At 46.1% G+C, this 21,984-nt stretch overlaps 1 protein-coding gene across 1 annotated transcript in view; it reads left to right on the plus strand.

Moving 5' to 3' along the window:
* The window catches only part of LOC135057519 (membrane-spanning 4-domains subfamily A member 4D-like), a 62,861-nt gene that overhangs the window by 34,716 nt on the left and 6,161 nt on the right, over nt 1-21,984 (plus strand). The gene's annotated exons all lie outside the window — the stretch shown is intronic.

The raw sequence follows: 21,984 nt of genomic DNA on the forward strand, positions 1-21,984 counted from the left end.
GAATTAGGATAAAGATACCTTTATGTGCATGATTTACCCCCCGTCAGTGTGAGTGGGGGTACGCAGATAACCCTTCGACAATTACCCTTTGTATGAACATATGGGAAATTAATTTAGACAAAAAGAAAGTCTCATTTAACCCTGTTTTCCCTCCCTTTCCCTATGCTCCCAAAGAGCGAACTGATCCTACCTTCTTCTTGTCACATGTTTCATTACACGTCTATGTATACCATACTTAGACATATGTTATAATATATTTTGATATACAAGAGAAGAATTTTAAATAGTGTCCATTGATTGAAAGACTCCAAACCCCAAAAAATAATTAAAACCAATATACTTACTAATTATTAGTCTAATGAGAGTTCATAGTACTATCAGGAATGTTTCTCATTCTCGGATGGTAACACCATAGAAAATATTTATACCTGGTTCAAAAAATATATGTTTATTTTCTATTTGTTTATTTATTTTTTGTATAATTAATTGGTGGTAATGAGCTTTCTATGTTAGAATATATACGGTACTTACTGAAAATAGAAAATTCTCTCAATTTGGATTAATCCGTAGTATTTCAAATAATTTCTTTCTCATTAGGAGTCCTATAATAAAAGATTTGTATATATAATATTTTTGTAGGAGGTAGTAAAGGGGGTACATTGGGTTAACAGGGTTCACTGGTACATGAAGGGAAGGTATCAGTGTGGGAGTAATGTTTTTTTCCTACCTGGCCTCTGGCTTGTACAGTCCAGAGCTGATGCTGCGCGTTGAGACGGGCAGTGAGTGCCTCTGCTTTCCTCGCATTCACTTTTGGCGCCTGGGATGTCAGGAGATGGGGGTGAAATGTAAGTATAAAAGGGGAGTGAGGAGCTGAGAGAGCAGCCCCTCCTCCCCCTGTAGCCGGGCTGTCCCACACAGTCTGTATTATTGAGTATGTGGGGAGGAGCAGGGAGAACGGCCCCTCCTCCCCCTCTGGCCAGGCACTTAGCACACATCGGCAGCATTACAATATCTAAGAGGAGGAGTTATACAAGAGGCGAGGGGAGGAGATGGGAGATTGTCCCTCCTCACCCTTCACCTGCAGCATGGCACAAAGTAAGTGCTGGCATGCTGCGCAATGTTACTGGCGAATGGTGGAGAAGGTTCGGGAGGCGTCATAATGAGTCAGTGTGACTCATTATGAAGCCAGCAGTTTTGGGCCCCTTCACTGCGTTGGGCCCCAGTGCAATGTACTGGTTGCACCGGCGCAAGTTCCGCCACTGTCTCTGTCACTGGAAATACTATGGGATCAAAATTACCCCCAAATTCTATGATTTAAGCTGTTTTTGAGGGTTTTTTAAAAAAAACACCCAAATCCGACAAAAAAATTTCAGGGAGGTTTTGCCAAAACGCGTCCGAATCCAAAACACGGCCGCGGAACCGAATCCAAAACCAAAACACAAAACCCGAAAAATTTCCAGTGACAGTGGCGGAACGCCACTGTCACTGGAAATTTTTCGGGTTTTGTGTTTTGGTTTTGGATTCGGTTCCGCGGCCGTGTTTTGGATTCGGACGCGTTTTGGCAAAACCTCCCTGAAATTTTTTTGTCGGATTTGGGTGTTTTTTTTAAAAAACCCTCAAAAACAGCTTAAATCATAGAATTTGGGGGTAATTTTGATCCCATAGTATTATTAACCTCAATAACCATAATTTCCACTCATTTCCAGTCTATTCTGAACACCTCACACCTCACAATATTATTTTTACTCCTAAAATTTGCACCGAGGTCGCTGGATGGCTAAGCTAAGCGACCCAAGTGGCCGGCACAAACACCTGGCCCATCTAGGAGTGGCACTGCAGTGTCAGACAGGATGGCACTTAAAAAAAATTAGCCCCAAACATCACATGATGCAAAGATAAAAAAAAAAAAAGAGGTGCAAGATGGAATTGTCCTTGGGCCCTCCCACCCACCCTTATGTTGTATAAACAGGACATGCACACTTTAACAAACCCGTCATTTCAGCTACAGGGTCTGCCACACGACTGTGGCTGAAATGACTGGTTGGTTTGGGCCCCCACCAGTGGCGTAACTAGAAATTTTTCTTCCCCAAGCCGAAAAATTATCCGGCGCGCCCCCCCCCCCCCCCCCATCCCCCATAATTGGCACTAGTAAAGGGCTAAACATGCGCGCACAGAAGGCGCGCGCTGCAAAAAAGGGGAGTAGCTTCGTTGAAATGGCCGTGGCTTTGCATAAAGGGGCGTGGCATTGTAGGAAAAGACTACCTTATACCCCAGTTTTGCAACCTGCACGCCCAGACGTTAGCCACCACAGGAAAGAAAAATAATCCTGATTCATGCCCCTTACGTTATTTGTAATTTTTCCTCCTTACAGTAATGCCCTGTATACATTACGCAACATACTGCGATGGCCCTTAGACATGATGCCACACACAATAATGCACATGACACAATATGCACACACCATAATGCCCCCGACACATTATGCCACACACCGTAATGCCTGTGACACATTATAACAGGAATCGCAATGCCCGTTATACATTATGCTACACATTGCAATGACCCTGATACATTATAGCACATACAATGTCTGTGACACATTATGACACACACCGCAATGACCCTGAGACATTATACCACATACCACAATGCCCGTGATATAGTATCCAACACACCGTAATGCCTGACACATTATGACACACACCGCAATGTCCGTGATACATTATGCCACACACTGCAATGACCCTGAGACATTATACCACATACCACAATGCCCGTGATATAGTATACCACACACCGTAATGCCTGAGACACATACCGCAATGCCCGTTATACCCTATGCCACACACCGCAATGCCCGTTTTACATTATGCCACACTGCAATGCCCCTGAGACATTATACCACATACCACAATGCCCGTGATATAGTATGCCACACACCGTAATGCCTGTGACACATTATGACACACACCGCAATGTCCGTGATACATTATGCCACACACTGTAATGCCCATTACACATTAAGTCCTACAGTAAGGCTTCTAATTACTTTTAAATTACCTGCTCGTTGCCAGGGGTTTCATGCTCTTTGTTCCATGCACGGTGCCAGGGGTTTTCATGCTCAGGGTGTCATGCTCGTTGCCAGGGGTTTCATGCACTGGGTGTCATGCTCATTGCCAGGGGTTTCATGCACTGGGTGTCATGCTCGTTGCCAGGGGTTTCATGCACTCTGTGTCATGCTCGTTGCTAGGGGGTAGTGCCTGTTGCTAGGGCTGTGCTCCCAGTGCCACATATGCCCCCAGTGCCAGATATTCCCCCACAGTGCCAGGTACTCACATGCCCCCAGTGCCAAATATAGCCCCCCCATGTGCCAGGTACACATATACCCCCCAGTGCCAGATATGCCCCCTCAGTGCCACATATGCCCCCCGAAGTGCAAAATATGCTCCCCCTCCCCCTGTGCTGAATATGCTCCCCCAGTGCCAGTTAAATTCCCCCCGCTCCCCCGTTGTTTTGTGATGGAGTGACATGGAGGGCACAACGCGCGCCTCTCCTGTGTCCCTCCTGTGTCCCTCCTGCATTTCCGGCGGGTCTGTTAAATGAAGTGCCGGTTTGTGAGCCAATCAGAGCTCACGAACGGGCACTTCATTTAATAGACCCGCCGGAGATGCAGGAGGGACACAGGAGAGGCGCGTGCTGTGCCCTCTGTGTCCCTCCATCACAGCAGCGGAGGGAAGGAGGGAGAGGAGACAGCAGATTGACATGCGGACAGCTCGTCCGCATGTCAATCTGCACTAAATCAGTGGCGGCACCCCGCAGCCCTGCACCTCCAAGCCACCGCGAGGGCTGCGGGGGCAGTAGTTACGCCACTAGCCCCCACCAAAAAAGAAGCAATCAATCTCTCCTTGCACAAACTGGCTCTACAGAGGCAAGATGTTCACCTCCTCCTCATCGTCCGATTCATCACCCCTTTCACTGTGTACATGCCCCTCCTCACAGAGTATTAATTCGTCCCCACTGGAATCCACCATCTCTGGTCCCTGTGTACTTTCTGGAGGCCAGTTTGTGCAAGGGCCTCCAAATTGCCTCTTTTTCCTGTCAGTATACATACGGACTGTCTGACGTGCCTACTTGGATGCTGTCACTCATATAATCTTCCACCATTCTTTCAATGGTGACAGAATCATGGGGGTCATACCGAGTTGTTCGCTCGTTGCCGATTTTCGCTATGTGCGATTTGTTAAAAATTGCGCATGCGCAAGGCACGCAGGGTGCATGCGCTTAGTTATTTAACACAATACTTAGCAGTTTTGCTGTGGCATCTACGGCGCTTTTCAGTCGCACTGCTGTTCGGAAAATGATTGACAGGAAAGGGGCGTTTCTGGGCGGCAACTCAGCATTTTCCCGGTGTTGTCTAAAAAAACGCAGGCGTGTCAGGTAAAACGCAGGAGTGTCTGGAGAAACGGGGGAGTGGCTGGCCGAACGCAGGGCGTGTTTGTGACATTAAATCAGGAACTAAACGGACTGAGCTGATCGCAATCTGTGAGTAGGTCTGGAGCTACTCAGAAACTGCAAAGAATTATTTAGTAGCAGTTCTGCTAATTTTTCGTTTGCACTTCTGCTAAGCTAAGATACACTCCCAGAGGGCGGCGGCCTAGCGTGTGCAATGCTGCTAAAGCAGCTAGTGAGTGAACATCTCGGAATGAGGGCCCATATGCAGTGACAGTAGACGACATGTCAGTAATCGTTGGCAGTTCCTTCAGTCCGGACCAGATGTCAGCACTCACTCCAGACTGCCCTGCATCACCGCCAGCGGGTGGGCTCGGAATTCTCAGCCTTTTTCTCGCAGGAGGAGCTGTTGACGGGTCACGTTCCGCTTGACTTGACAATTTTCTCACAGCAGGTCTTTGAACCTCTGCAGACTTGTATCTGCCGGAAAGAGAGATACAACGTAGGCTTTAAACCTAGGATCGAGCACGGTGGCCGAAATGTAGTGCTCTGATTTCAACAGATTGACCACCCTTGAATCCTGGTTAAGCGAATGAAGGGCTCCATCCACAAGTCCCACATGCCTAGCGGAATCGCTCCATTTAGCTCCTCCTTCAATCTCTCCAGCTGCTTCTGCAAAAGCCTGATGAGGGGAATGACCTGACTCAGGCTGGCAGTGTCTGAACTGACTTCACGTGTGGCAAGTTCAAAGGGTTGCAGAACCTTGCACAACGTTGAAATCATTCTCCACTGCGCTTGAGTCAGGTGCATTCCCCTCCTTTGCCTATATCGTAGGCAGATGTATAGGCTTGAATGGCCTTTTGCTGCTCCTCCATCTGAAGCATATAGAGGGTTGAATTCCACCTCGTTACCACCTCTTGCTTCAGATGATGGCGGGGCAGGTTCAGGAGTGTTTGCTGGTGCTCCAGTCTTCGGCACGCGGTGGCTGAATGCCGAAAGTGGCCCGCAATTCTTTGGGCCACCGACAGCATCTCCTGCACGCCCCTGTCATTTTTAAAAAAATTCTACACCACCAAATTCTATGTATGTGCAAAACATGGGACGTGCTGGAATTTGCCCACATGTGATTCACGCACAATATTGGTGGCATTGTCCGATGTCACAAAAAAACTAGCCATGAACATAGGCCAGGGCCTCAGCCGTTCCTTGCCACTCCGTGTCGTAAATGGCATATTGGCAAGTTTACGCTTCTCCTCAGACGCTTTTAATTTAGATTTTTGGGTCATTTTACTGAACTTTTAGTTTTTTTGGGATTTTACATGCTCTCTGCTATGACATTGGGCATCGGCCTTGGCAGACGACGTTGATGACATTTCATCATCTCGGCCATGACTAGTGGCAGCAGCTTCAGCACGAGGTGGAAGTGGATCTTGATCTTTCCCTATTTTACCCTCCACATTTTTGTTCTCCATTTTTTAATGTGTGGAATTATATGCCAGTAATATATCAATAGCAATGGCCTACTGTACTGTCTGTACTATTACTGCTGGTCACCAAAATGCTGCACTGTCCTACTATATACTGCTCACAACAATGCAGCACAGATATGGATACTTAAAGTGATACGGAGCTGCAAGATACAGCAATAGCCTACTGTACTGTACTACTGTATATGTATACTGCTGGTCACCAAAATGCTGCACTGTCCTACTATATACTGCTCACAACAATGCAGCACAGATATGGATACTTGAAGTGATACAGAGCTGTAAGATACAGCAATGGCCTACTGTACTGTACTACTGTATATGTATACTGGTGGTCACCACAATGCAGCACAGATATGGATAGTATACTTGACACAAAGCTGCAAGATACAGCAATGGCCTACTGTACTGTACTATGGGGGTCATTCCGAGTTGTTCGCTCGTTGACGATTTTCACAATGGAGTGATTAAGGCAAAAATGCGCATGCGCATGGTACGCAGTGCGCATGCGCTAAGTATTTTAGCACAAAACTTAGTAGATTTACTCACGTCCGAATTAAGAATTTTCATCGTTGAAGTGATCGGAGTGTGATTGACAGGAAGTGGGTGTTTCTGGGCGGAAACTGGCCGTTTTCTGGGAGTGTGCGGAAAAACGGAGGCGTGCCAGGATAAAACGCGGGAGTGTCTGGAGAAACGGGGGAGTGGCTGGCCGAACGCAGGGCATGTTTGTGACGTCAAACCAGGAACAAAACGGGCTGAGCTGATTGCAGTGTAGGAGTAAGTCTCGAGCTACTCAGAAACTGCTAAGAATTTTCTATTCGCAATTCTGCTAACCTTTTGTTTGCAATTCTGCTAAGCTAAGATACACTCCCAGAGGGCGGCGGCCTAGTGTGTGCAATGCTGCTAAAATCTGCTAGCGAGCGAACAACTCGGAATGACCCCCTATATGTATACTGCTGGTCACCAAAGTGCTGCACTGTCCTACTATATACTGCTCACAATAATGCAGCACAGATATGGATAGTATACTTGACACAGAGCTGCAAGATGCAGCAATGGCCTACTGTGCTGTACTATATGTATACTGCTTGTCACCAAAATGCTGCACTGTCCTACTATATACTGCTCACAATAATGCAGCACAGATATGGATAGTATACTTGACACAGAGCTGCAAGATACAGCAATGGCCTACTGTACTGTACTATATGTATACTGCTGGTCACCAAAATGCTGCACTGTCCTACTATATACTGCCCACAATAATGCAGCACAGATATGGATAGTATAATTGACACAGAGCTGCAAGATACAGCAATGGCCTACTGTACTGTACTATATGTATACTGCTGGTCACCAAAATGCTGCACTGTCCTACTATATACTGCTCACAATAATGCAGCACAGATATGGATAGTATACTTGACACAGAGCTGCAAGATACAGCAATGGCCTACTGTACTGTACTATATGTATACTGCTTGTCACCAAAATGCTGCACTGTCCTACAATATACTGCTCACAATAATGCAGCACAGATATGGATAGTATACTTGACACAGAGCTGCAAGATACAGCAATGGCCTACTGTACTGTACTATATGCATAATGCTCGTCACCAAAATGCTACACTGTCCTACTATATACTGCTCACAATAATGCAGCACAGATATGGATAGTATACTTGACACAGAGCTGCAAGATACAGCAATGGCCTACTGTACTGTACTACTATAATTATATACTGGTGGTCCCCACAGTGCAGCACACTGAGCACAGATATTTGCAGCACACTGAGCAAAGATATGGAGCGTTTTCAGGCAGAGAACGTAGATATTTTCAGCACACTGAGCACAGATATTTGCAGCACACTGAGCACAGATACGGAGCTTTTCAGGGAGAGAACGCAGCCACGTCCTCTCCGTTCAATCTCCAATGCATGAGGGGAAATGGCGGCAACGCGCGGCTCTTTATATAGAATACGAATCTCGCGAGAATCCAACAGCGGGATAATGATGTTCGGGCACGTTCGGGTTAACCGAGCAAGGCGGGAAGATCCGAGGCTGCCTCGGACCCGTGTAAAATAGGTGAAGTTCGGGGGGGTTCGGATCTCAACGAACCGAACCCGCTCATCTCTAATTTATATCAATCTATCTTTATATATCTGCTGTATCACTCTATCTATAATTTATCAGAAAGCACACATTCCAACACATTACGGGAGTGGCCGGCATTTGGCATACCGGCGGTCAAAAGACCGACACTGACATCCTAATGGTGAGAATCCTGAAAGTATACTTACCATACCCCCTAACCCTCCCTTCATGCAGCCTGATACAAACCCCTCCCCCCGCAGCCCTAACCCTCCCCGTTGGTGATTAAACCTAACCCCCCCCCTCTCTGCAGTCTAACATAAACTGAGCGCAGCCTAACCCTAAACTCCCCAGTGGGGTGCCTAGACCTAACCCCCGCGGCCTAACCCTAGGAGTTCCCGACATACTTACGTCGCTTGGGATGTCGGCTGTTGAGATTCCGGCGTTGGCATTCCGAGTGATGTTGGGATTCCGGTGCCAGCATTCTGCCGTGTGTCGGGATTCTGGTGCTGGGATTTCAACTGCTGGCATCCCGTCCTTTGGCATTCTGACCGCTTCCCCTCATTACATATGCCTGCAGTGCAGGGGCAGATTCCCTTCTATTGGGCTGGCATACTTTGCTTGTCAGGCTGACTCACACCACCTGCTGGCCCGGGGCCTCTGCTTTGTTAGAAGAGGGGGGTACAGATGTTTTGTATTTTATTATAGCTCTGTGATGTCACAATTTTTTCCCATACCTACTTTAGATAGGCCACTCCTATAGGTTTTTGCCACACCATTTTTCCTTTACCATGCGCCAGGGCCACTTGCTCACTTCTTCCCCCAAGCTAAAAGTTGCCAGCCAGACCCTGGCCTATTCCTGCCCCTAAACAGCGGTGACATAACTCCATTTTGGAAAATAGAGGCCATTGCCACCCCCTCCCTGCCCCACAAATGGCAGCAGACTGTCAGTCACTGACAGCCTGCTGTCGTCCTGATACCTACATCACAGGACCTGGGTCCTACGCATGCGCAAAGGACCGATGATCGTTTTTATGCAAACTCAAACAGCTTAAAGAGTGGGGTGTTTGATTGGAATTCAACAGGTTATAGGTTTGAATCCTGGGGTTATGTGTTATTTAATAAAGGGTATTGTAATTGAGTAACAACGAGCTCTTAAGTTAAGTTCATGAATGTGGTACAAAGAAGATTTGTGTCCAAATCCATTTTCTTGCAGTGGTCTATAAATGTGTGTGTATAATTTATATATAATATAATATATTATCATACATTATATGTTATAAGATATATAAAATGTGGGATGGGGCATCATAGCATGGGATTTCTCTGGGATCAATCTTGTCATGTCCCTTCCCCACAAGGCATGCACCTTATGTCCCTATTGGAAAAATGGGGGGAGCCAATTCTCTCTCTGGCACAGGGCATCGAAAAGTCTAGTTACGGCTCTGGTTGTACATATGCCTTCTCCAACTAAAATCCATCCTGAAAAATAATACAGAATTTGTGTACTTATATGCAAAAGCAAAAGTAGACACTTTACAAGTAGCACCTTCTATCCAGCCATCTATTACTAGAGGTTGGTGTGAATTCCTGTGACCTAACAGATGCTATTAGCCTGGTCCATGGATCTCTGTTGTCTCTCTGTATGGACCACTGGCATATTTATAATGGGTGCAGTGTGTGTGGTGCATATGGGCCCCCGGGGTCCAGAGGGGGCCACACTGCACACCCTGCACTCTATTTTTTCATGCAGGGTAAATACTGTCAGCATATGCATGTAGCCCACATATGCTGTTTATATTTTAATTTGGACACGCCCCTCTTAAATCAAAATCTCTTTGCACATGTTACATCTGTCCTCCCTGATTTGCTACATGATTTTTTAAAGATGTACAGTTACTTGCTCTTATTTGCTTTACTCTCACCTCAAAATCAGGCCCATAATTACATAACATTTGAACATGATTCCTTTCACTAGGAGAGAGCCGATACTAGGATTTTCATCACCCGGGGCAAGACAGTAATTTGGCGCCTCCCCCCCAAAAAAAACAAACAAACAAACAAACTCTGTCAGACTAAATGAATCAGATTATCAAAAAACAAAGAAAAGGGATTCTATTGGACAATATTCCCCTATATGCCCATGATGCCTAAGCGTCACATGCTCCCCCCAGCAGCGTATTCCACCACATGCCCCCTTGTGTGTCCCCATACATTGCACTATATCACTGCACTACAGTGATCGCAAAAACGCGCAATGGCGTGTTGATGGTGGGGACTCAAAAATAAAAAAATGCAAGGTCCCTCAGGATGCGCTCTGACCAGCAGTGCTGTCATGCGCTGTCAGTTAGTTTTCGTCTCCACGGCAGCAGAGGGAGGAACTTGGAAGGGGAGGAGACCATGGAGAGAGTGTTTTCCTGCTCCGCCTCCCCTCACCTTCTGCTCCGCGCGCACACCACCAGCCCCTCCCACTTAGCCTCACAGGCCCCAACCCCTTCTGTCTGCACCGTGTCTGTATGTGTGTGTGTGCAGCGCCGGCCAGGCAGGACGTTTCCATTGATTACCGAGTAACGGGCAGTGGTGGCTATCAGCGCTCCTACCGATGTAGCCTGGCCTGTCCTGAGCACCAGCGGGTCACAGTGTGAGCGGCATCCACGCAGTACTGCACGGCGTACAGTCAGGGGGGTAGAAAGAAGAGGGTCTGCTACTATTATCATGGTAAGAGGAGAGTACAGCGAGAGGTGGCACAGCAGGGTAGTCTCAGGTCTCTCCCGTACACAACCGTACACCCGCTGCTCTGCGAGATCCAGGCTTCACCTGGCCCCGGTCCTGCATTACAGGTGACAGATGGAGGATGCGGTGCTATTGGGCCGAGCTAAAATCCGGAGGCTGAAGTCCTGAAATGCAGGGACGGCCGAGCCTCTACCTGCCCACAGGTCCCCTCTCTCAGTGCCTTCCTCCAAAGTTTGTGTGCAGGAACCTGGCTGCACCATTCACAGCATCCTCCTGGCTGCGCGACTGCTGTAACTGACAGTGTGCTCTGTGGTCCTGGCCTCCTCCTTGTTCTGTGGCTTTAGCTAAAGTTGTTCTGAGGGAGCAGAGTACTTGTTGTATGACAAATTAAATCTCTATACATTACACTGTGTTCCTGCAAACATTACTTTTGCAGTGTCTTTAGCGTAATTATCATTGATGTAAAATAGTACTGGTTACCTAGAAACCTTTTTTTTATGTTATTTTAGTCAAACTGTATTGAATGATGGCATTAGCATATTATGAATGTACATTACTACCTCCTATCTTCTGAAAGATGGATTATTTTGTATAAGTGCTCTACCTGGCGCAATGTGTATAGGGGGTTCTACCTGGTGCAATGTGTATAACGTGCTTTACCTGGTGTAATGTGTATAATGTGCTCTGCCTGGTGCAATGTATATAATGTGGTCTACCTGGTGTAATGTGTATAATGTGCTCTACCTGGTGCAATGTATATAATGTGCTCTACCTGGTGTAATGTGTATAATGTGCTCTGCCTGGTGCAATGTATATAATGTGCTCTGCCTGGTGTAATGTGTATAATGTGCTCTACCTGGTGTAATTTGTATAACGTGCTCTACCTGGTGTAATGTGTATAATGTGCTCTAGCTGGTGCAATGTATATAATGTGCTCTACCTGGTGTAATGTGTATAATGTGCTCTAGCTGGTGCAATGTGTATAACGTGCTCTACCTGGTGTAATGTGTATAATGTGCTCTGCCTGGTGCAATGTATATAATGTGCTCTACCTGGTGTAATGTGTATAATGTGCTCTACCTGGTGTAATTTGTATAATGTGCTCTGCCTGGTGTAATGTGTATAATGTGCTCTAGCTGGTGCAATGTGTATAACGTGCTCTACCTGGTGCAATGTGTATAATGTGCTCTGCCTGGTGCAATGTATATAATGTGCTCTACCTGGTGTAATGTATATAATGTGCTCTACCTGGTGTAATTTGTATAACGTGCTCTACCTGGTGTAATGTGTATAATGTGCTCTAGCTGGTGCAATGTGTATAACGTGCTCTACCTGGTGTAATGTGTATAATGTGCTCTGCCTGGTGCAAAGTATATAATGTGCTCTACCTGGTGTAATGTGTATAATGTGCTCTGTCTGGTGCAATGTATATAATGTGCTCTACCTGGTGTAATTTGTATAACGTGCTCCACCTGGTGTAATGTGTATAATGTGCTCTAGCTGGTGCAATGAGTATAACGTGCTCTACCTGGTGTAATGTGTATAATGTGCTCTAGCTGGTGCAATGTGTATAACGTGCTCTACCTGGTGCAATGTGTATAACGTGCTCTACCTGGTGCAATGTGTATAACGTGCTCTACCTAGTGCAATGTGTATAACGTGCTCTACCTGGTGTAATGTGTATAATGTGCTCTACCTGGTGTAATGTGTATAATGTGCTCTGCCTGGTGTAATTTGTATAACGTGCTCTACCTGGTGTAATGTGTATAATGTGCTCTAGCTGGTGCAATGTGTATAACGTGCTCTACCTGGTGCAATGTGTATAACGTGCTCTACCTGGTGCAATGTGTATAACGTGCTCTACCTGGTGCAATGTGTATAACGTGCTCTACCTGGTGTATTGTGTATAATGTGCTCTACCTGGTGTAATGTGTATAATGTGCTCTGCCTGGTGTAATTTGTATAACGTGCTCTACCTGGTGTAATGTGTATAATGTGCTCTAGCTGGTGTAATGTGTATAATGGGCTCTACCTGGTGCAATGTGTATAACGTGCTCTACCTGGTGCAATGTGTATAACGTGCTCTGCCTAGTGCAATGTATATAATGTGCTCTACCTGGTGTAATGTGTATAATGTGCTCTGCCTGGTGCAATGTATATAATGTGCTCTACCTGGTGTAATTTGTATAACGTGCTCTACCTGGTGTAATGTGTATAATGTGCTCTAGCTGGTGCAATGTGTATAACGTGCTCTACCTGGTGTAATGTGTATAATGTGCTCTGCCTGGTGCAATGTATATAATGTGCTCTACCTGGTGTAATGTGTATAATGTGCTCTGCCTGGTGCAATGTATATAATGTGCTCTACCTGGTGTAATTTGTATAACGTGCTCTACCTGGTGTAATGTGTATAATGTGCTCTAGCTGGTGCAATGTGTATAACGTGCTCTACTTGGTGTAATGTGTATAATGTGCTCTAGCTGGTGCAATGTGTATAACGTGCTCTACCTGGTGCAATGTGTATAACGTGCTCTACCTGGTGTAATGTGTATAATGTGCTCTAGCTGGTGCAATGTGTATAACGTGCTCTACCTGGTGCAATGTGTATAACGTGCTCTACCTGGTGCAATGTGTATAACGTGCTCTACCTGGTGCAATGTGTATAACGTGCTCTACCTGGTGTAATGTGTATAATGTGCTCTACCTGGTGTAATGTGTATAATGTGCTCTGCCTGGTGTAATTTGTATAACGTGCTCTACCTGGTGTAATGTGTATAATGTGCTCTAGCTGGTGCAATGTGTATAACGTGCTCTACCTGGTGCAATGTGTATAACGTGCTCTACCTGGTGCAATGTGTATTTCGTGCTCTACCTGGTGTAATGTGTATAACGTGCTCTACCTGGTATAACGTGTATAATGTGCTCTGCCTGGTGCAATGTATATAATGTGCTCTACCTGGTGCAATGTGTATAACGTGCTCTACCTGGTGTAATGTGTATAACGTGCTCTACCTGGTGTAATGTGTATAACGTGCTCTACCTGGTATAATGTGTATAACGTGCTCTACCTGGTGCAATGTGTATAACGTGCTCTACCTGGTGTAATGTGTATAACGTGCTCTACCTGGTATAACGTGTATAATGTGCTCTGCCTGGTGCAATGTATATAATGTGCTCTACCTGGTGCAATGTGTCTAATGTGCTCTACCTGGTGTAATGTGTATAACATGATCTACCTGGTGTAATGTGTATAATGTGCTCTGCCTGGTGCAATGTAAATAATGTGCTCTACCTGGTGCAATGTGTATAATGTGCTCTACCTGGTGCAATGTGTATAGGAGGCTCTACCTGGTGCAGTGTGTACAAGTGGCACTACTATGATGTGCCAACGCCCCTCCTCCACGAAGCCATGCCCCTACATTTTTGCTGCGTGTTTTCGGTGCACACTGTCCATGTTTTACAGTATGAGAGGGGGGGAACCAATTCAGTTTCTGCCAAAGGGAACCAAAATATATAGTTACAGCTCTGGTGCAGAGTGTCCTGTATGCTACACAGCCCGGCAGCATTGTCACCTCAATCCTCCCCCTTGCAGCACTTTTGTAGTGTCAAAATCAAGTCTGTGTTTTTATATTTGAATAATTAATAAGATTAATAAGAACCTTTATTCCGATGGAACCCAAAAAAAAGACAGGTATGACCCCAATTTTTAAAAGTGAGGGGTCCCTGGGACCCACTTTTTTTTGGGCTCAGCGCGATCACTGTACTATATCATAACACTTTATCACTGCACTACATTCCCCTATCCACTGCACTACATCACTATACTACATCCCCTACACGCTGAACCACATCACTATACTACATGCCCCTATACACTGCACTACATACCCTATATGCTACACTACATCACTACACTACATCCCCGTATATGCTACAATACATCAGTGCACTACATGCCCTTATATAGTGCAATACATCACTACACTACACCCCCTATAAGCTACACCAAATCCCCCCATCTGGGAGGCAAAGTGGAGGTTGATACCGCTAACTGGGAGCACACTGCCAATAATAAAGTTTGTCTTAAACTCACCACAAAGCTGCTGTAGTGATACTCGGTTAGAATTGGAGGTTGTCCAGGCTCTTAGTTTCCACTGCCAAGTGGATAGCTAGCTAAGTGAGCCTTTAATTTCTCTATCATCGGTGACTGAACCTGTTAACAAGCAAAAGCCTGGGGCAGTGTGTCCTCTCAATGGTGTGTAGCCAGCAGCTTGTTATCGGTTAGTGCTGGGCAGGCAGCCGGGATCATAGCTTGCTGAAAAACACAGCACCAACAGCTTGCTTCTATAGCTGGGTGGTCTTCAGGTTGCCTCCTGTCGGGATCCCGGCGCACAGTATACCGGTGCCAGAATCCCGACAGCCGGCATACCGACAGATTTTCTCCCTCGTGGGGGTCCACGACCCCCCTGGAGGGAGAATAAATGGCTCATTTGTGCTCGCCACGCTGTCGGTATGCCGGCGGTCGGGCTCCTGGCATCGGTATGCTGTTCGCCGGGAGCCCGGCCGCCAGCATACAATACTACACCCCTATAGCTTGCACGGTGCACCGCACACTAGTTGCAGCACTGCATGGCAAAGAAGAGAGTTTAAGATAGTAGCCGGCAGAGGAGAGAACCCAGGTACTGGAGCTCACCCGCACAGGGTTGGAGCCAGCTGCGGACAGATAGGTGGGTCAGACACACTACCCTGGGAGCCGTCTGCTGTCTCACTGGCGCAGCCCAGCACTGCCAGTAAAAAAAAAATAACAAAAAAACAAAAAGCAAAACATGCTCCTCTGTAACTCCTTGGCGCCCCCTTAAAATCCTTCACGCGGGGCACATGCCCCCTTAGGGGCCCCACCTAGTTGCGGCTCTGTCTAGGACATTCAACCTGTCACATCTTGCAATATAATCAGTGGTGCCTCTATGCCCCTTTCAGCTCCAGTTCCTGTACAGTATTTGATACATTTGATGAGCACCATTGCTCAGGGCTGCAGATAGGGAGTTCCAGGCATTATAGTTTCCAGCAAACTCGCAGCTGTCTGAACATGGAGCCATACCCCGTCTTACCATAAATTTACATCTCAGTTGGCACTCAGTGCTAGGTGATTATGTTCAGTTCCTTGAAATTGTGTGAACCATTTTTACCTTTCTGACTACCCCTCTGTCTGCTGTGCTAATTTGTGGTTTCCTGCTGTTAGTGCCGGGAGGCGTGTGTCCCGGCCTTTGTCATGGAGCCGGGATGCTGCACCTTCCGCTGACCCCCTGCCCGGCGCCCGGCAACAGGCGGACGCCAGGCACAAGGTTTTCTGGTCCCCGTCCGGTGCCTAGCAACAGGCAGACGCCGGGCGCTGTGAGCCACCAGATACCTAGCAACGGGGGCGCCGGAGGCAGACTGCGTTCCCCGTTGCTGGGTAACTAAGTACCCAGCTGTGTACAAGGACGTGCAGCAGGACAGCTGCACGATATTTGCAATTAAGGAGTTTCTTCTTTGATTGGTGCAGCACCATTTATATTCTCTTCCTGGTCACTCCAAAGACGCTGGTGATAGTTCTTACTTCTGTGTGAACCTGTCAGCTCATTGGAGATCCTGCCTGTGTTATGCTGTGACCTGGAGACTTTGACTGATCGATTCTTGACTAGATTTTTCCAGCCGGTGTTCAGGTTTTCGTGGAGTACCCACGCTAACAGTTCTTTGTTTATAATTATATCTTTAACATCCCTGAGCATTGTTGCTCTCACTGTTTATTTACATATATCATCTAAGACCATTGTTGTTCTCATTGTCACTCGTGCATTGGTGTTCCCCCTTACTCACTCACAGTCTCGGTGGTGACTTGCCACTTAATAAGACTGGGGGCATCGGAGTTTGGGTGGACCTAATTCGCCCATTCAAACGCAGCTGCCGTGGGCAGAAGAACTCTAGCACTGCAGGTACCATCCGATCACTAAGAGGGGTAACGGAGTCAGGGGTAGAGCATAAATTGCTGCAAACATCAATTCTAGCTGCAGCTTTACCTGTGAGTACTGGAACTTCCCAGTTGTTGCATACCCCCCTGAGTTCCAGGTACTCATAACACCTACATACAGTACATAGCAACTCAGCTCCTTGATCTGGACTTCGCTGTGCTAACTTGTTGACTGTTTGTGTACCGACCCAGGTCTCTGTCTTGTCTATTGCCTAACATTGTGGCTTTGATGCTGACTATCTTTGTGCTAGACCTTGGATTGTAATTGGACTCACAGTATTTCTTTCTTGTTGGCTCTCACCTGTCAGTGTACCAGACCTAGATTGCCCAACCACGAGATATCCCACAATTCCTCCCTGCAGGTGAGCAACGTACATGCTCACTGTATAATACTTGCATTACATTTATCTGAGTAGCCCCTAAGATCTACCCTATATGGATGTGTCTTACATGGATTTAAAATAGTATGCCTTGAATTATCAGCATAAACTGAGACTGAATGTAGTAACTGTCAGTCAAATCATTACATTACAGAGTTTTGCAGATGAATGAGATTTTATATCTGTTGCATGGTTGTAGATAAGATCATTAATCTGTGTGTGCCAAGACTGTATTTTATAGTTACTGAGGCTGGCACAATGAAGATTCTTCACTGTTACTCTTTGCTTAGAACAACCTTCCTCATTGTAATTGAAAAAGAGCAGTGCAGCAAACATAATATTTCCCATTATCAATAAGCCATTTTTTTTTGTAAGATGTTTATTGTTTTCATAAACAAGTACAACATTCCCAAATACAGTATATCAAAATGTGTAAGAAAGGCCACATACAGATCAATAAGCTATTTTGAATAATATGGAAGAGATTTTAACAAATGAATGAATGAATGAATGACTGAGAGGCCAATACCTATTCCACATCACTCTCATCATTCTGAGACTAGGGCAGTGGATCCCAAACTTTTTTAATCACGGCGCCCTGGAGTATCAGAATTTATTTTATGGCACCCCTAGGCCAAAAGTTTCTTATTGAGAAATATAGAATGAAATATTAAATTAAGTAAATTGTGTTTATTAGTCATCCTTATGGTCAGTTGTGTGGTGAGGGACAAGATTTGCTTCTGTTTGTCCACATAGTTTATGATTGGCAGCCACCAGCACTGGTTTTGCCTATTATATTTACCATAAATAATTTTCATTGTTCCTGGACCACCAACCCAGAGCACCCCTGCAAGTGTCCTGAGGCTGGTGCAGTGGGGGAGGGGCGGGTGCGTGGGTGCCGCAGGTGGGAGTCCGGAGCCACAGCGGGTGGGGGAGGAGTGGTTGCGGGGGTGCTGCGGGTGGGGGATGGGGTCCGGAGCCACCGTGGGTGGTAGAGGGGGGTCTGTGGGGGTGCCGCGGATGGGGCCCGGAGGTCCTGCGAGTGAGGGAGGGGCGGGTAATGCTTCTCCTTCTGGAAGCAGCTAAGCTGCTGTCCTCCCTTTGGCAGTGGCTCTCCCAGAGACTCGCACAGCAGCCAAGCAGCCAGTCACTATTGTTAGCGTTGGTGTCCCAGTGCGCCACATTACAGGGAAGAAGATGCATGCAATAAACTAAAGCTCCCAGCAGCCCTTAGCGCCAGAATGCTTTGGCGCTAAGGGCTGCTGGTAGCTGTAGTTTATTTAGTGCGTCTACTTCCCTGTAATGCGGCGCGTTGGGACACCGACACTAACAATAGTGACTGGCTGGCAGAACTGACTGACTCGCTGAATCAATGTAAAAGGTGTGCAGTGTCACATTGATTCAGCGCCTAGACATTACTCTCCGTGAAATCACCCACTGTATCCATTACATTAGCCATCTCGGGACTCTCAGGCCGGCAGCCCAGGTGCTGTGTTGCGGAGTCAGGGCCTCTGGGAATCTGGGCGCAGCTGTGGCGGGGAGGCACTTCTGTGACATCACGCACAGAGGAGGCTCTGGGGCTCAGAGTATGCGGCGCAAGGAGGGCTATGAAATCCTTCGGCTGCGCTGCTTTCATACACATCTATGCTGGTGGCCGCAGCAGCTTTTGTTCCACCTGAACAGCGGCTAGGGAGTGGGGATTGTTGATGCCGGAGGGGGCAGGCGGACTAGCAGCAGGACATAGGATTTTTCCCCCCCTATCTACAGTGCAGAGACTTGCTGCAGATGCAGTGGCATACCCTCCAGCTGTACCTTTTTGGCAGGTACTGTACCTTTTTTATGGTCTGTACCGATTTTCGGCTCTCCAAACTTCCATTGAAAGTATATGAAAAGGGGCGTGGTCATGTCACTACCCGTGGACACGCCCCCTTTTCGAATTTGAAGCTTTTTTTATGTGTAAATTGTTGGAGGGTATGTTGCTGCAGATGCAGTGGGCCTCTGTTGGGGTGTGGACCTGGAGCTGCAGCTCCATCAGACCCATTGTTAATCCTACTCTGGGAACACACAGCAGCCAAAGTGCAGAGCCTCCCATTGGATGTAACCTGTGTGGGAGGGCGTTTCTCGCCCAATCAACTGTGGACTGGGTGTGATAGACCTGCTGCTAACCCAATGAGAGCTCCTTGCCACGCCCAGTGTTATCCACACAGGCACAGAGTCACAGATCTGGGATATTATATAGGAGATTGCTGAATATGATTGGCTAATAATCTAAGAATATTAGATTTTTAAAAACCTAAGCCAGTGGTTCTCAAACTGTGTGCCGCGGCACCCTGCAGTGAATCAGGACACTTGCAGGGGTGCCTTGGATTGGTAGTCCAGGAACAACTCAAATTATTTATGGTCAATATAATAGGCAAAACCAGTGCTCGTGGCTGCCGGTCATAAATTATGTGGACAAACAGAAGCATACCCTGTCCCTCACCACACAAATGAACCTGACAATGAATGACATTTAAAAACAATTTACGTAATTCACTATTTCTTTCTAAATTTCCCAATAAGAAACTTTTGGCCTAAGGGCGCCGTGAAAAGAAATACCGATGCTCTAGGGCGCCATGGTTCAAAAAAGTTTGGGAACCACTCACCTAGGCCTTTTCTCCTCAGGTATAACCAGATTGGGATCAAAATAAAAAAATTTACTCCTTGCGTATTCCTTCTCATCTTGTATAATATGTAAACAAATGTTTTAACACCATTTAATGACAGAATATGAAGTCAAGTCCAACGTAAGGTGGTGCATATATATAAAAAGAGGGTAAATAAAGGGCACTCTAAAATCAACAAGTGTAAACATGATGAATAACATTAACTATTACATTGTGTGACAACTGACACCCATCATTTCAAATGTGGTGTTTACTGTAAAAGCTATTTATATTTTGAAAATAAATAAATCCCAGGCGCACTAAAGCCCCGTATACACTGGGCGACATAAGTATAATGTTCGATGAGCGCTATATTGTTCAATGGTATAGCACATACACACTGAACGAATATCAATTAACGACATTGTTCAGTGATGTCATCCCCGCATTCAGCTCAACAGAACATGCAGCTCAACGATATAGTCAAAGTTAAGCAGCATGTTCGATAGACCATAGATCAGGGGTGGGGAACCTCAGGCCCGCGGGCAGTATAAGGCCCACAGAGCCACTTGATCCGGCCCGGCCAGGCTCACCTAACCGTGGAGATACTGGGCGCCCGCTGAGATTAGTTACTAGCAGGCACTTGGCTTCTTTCCCTCAGCAGCAGCCGGAAGCAGGAGCTCACTCCTGAGCCCCAGCTTCCGGCTCTGGCAGTGTGCATGTGCGGCTGTGCGGTGCTATAGGAGAGATGTCATGACATCTCTCCCATAGTTCTGCGGAGCGGGCGACCAGGCGGAGGGCAACGGTCCAGAAGCAGGAGCAGGGCTGGTGAGTACTGTGGCTTTTTTCTTTTAATGTGTGTGTATGTTGCGCTACTAGGGGGCATACTTAATGGGGCATAACAACTGACTGGGGGCATATCTAATGAGGAATACCAAATGACTGGGGGTATATCTACTAGGGGCATAACTACTGACTTGGGGCATAACTACTCGGGGCATATCTACTGGGGCATAATTACTGGGGGCAGGCTCATTTTTAAGTTGATAATTTTTGTCTGGCCCCCCAAAGGATTTTATAAATATCCAAATGGCCCTTGGTAGAAAAAAGGTTCCCCACCCCTGCCATAGATGATAGTGAACGACCCGCGGGTGCACTCATCATTCATCGTTCAGGCATACACACTGGACTATATGAACTATGGACTAGAGATCTTTCAAAAAGATTGTTATTGTTTACATCGTCCAGTCTTATTGCGCAGTGTGTATGGGGCTAAGGGGTCTATTTACTAAGCCTTGGATGAAGATAAAGTGCATGGAGATAAAGTACCAGCCAATCGGCTCCTAACTGTCATTTTCCAAACACAGTCTGTGGCATAGCAGTTAGGAGCCGATTGGTTGCTACTTTATCTCCAGCGACTTTATCTCCATCCAAGGCTTAGTAAATAGACCCCTTAAATCTTTACATTTAGGGGGGGTATTCAATTAGTAACGTTTTTAGGACCAGTCGAAAAAACTGCACTTTTCGCTCACTGTTAGGTCGAATTTACAGTCAACCTATTCACTGTCCGTGCCGTTTTTCAAGTGGTTTGAAAATCCGTCACTGGCTAAAACCACGTGTATGTCAAACGGTATGGGCGAAAATGGATTAAAAAACGGGTGAAAATTGAATACCCGCAATTGACCCTGTGTCAAATTAGTGCCGTTTTTTTGACCAGTCGAAAAAACAGAACTTAATTGAAATCCCCTATTAGTGTGATTAAAAGAGAAATCATTTTGAAAAATGATTACAGTATTTCAAGGAGCAGAAACATTTTGCATTTAGTCAAAGACAAAATGTGTTTCTGGTACTATTATAACCAACTGCAAATCTTTCCAGAAAGTGTAAAAATTACCACTTCTATATGGTTTACAGGGGTACTGTTCTTTATTGGAAAACTGGTTCCAAGTTGATTTTAAGCAATGAATGTACTGTACACTCTGCTGTCACTGGTGATTACAGACAACTATTCCCATCAATACAATTATTTATCATGTATAAATCAAATATACTCCACAAAATTAAACTGGAGATATAAAACATATATAACATATAAAACATTTGAAATATTTAAAATCATTTCTCAGTATGAATTTCTATGTTAAAAATTAATTTAACTTATAAAGTTTGGCTTCACTGTCGCAACCGTCT

The sequence above is a fragment of the Pseudophryne corroboree genome, chromosome 3 (assembly GCF_028390025.1).
Source record: "Pseudophryne corroboree isolate aPseCor3 chromosome 3, aPseCor3.hap2, whole genome shotgun sequence".
NCBI classification, from domain to species: domain Eukaryota; kingdom Metazoa; phylum Chordata; class Amphibia; order Anura; family Myobatrachidae; genus Pseudophryne; species Pseudophryne corroboree.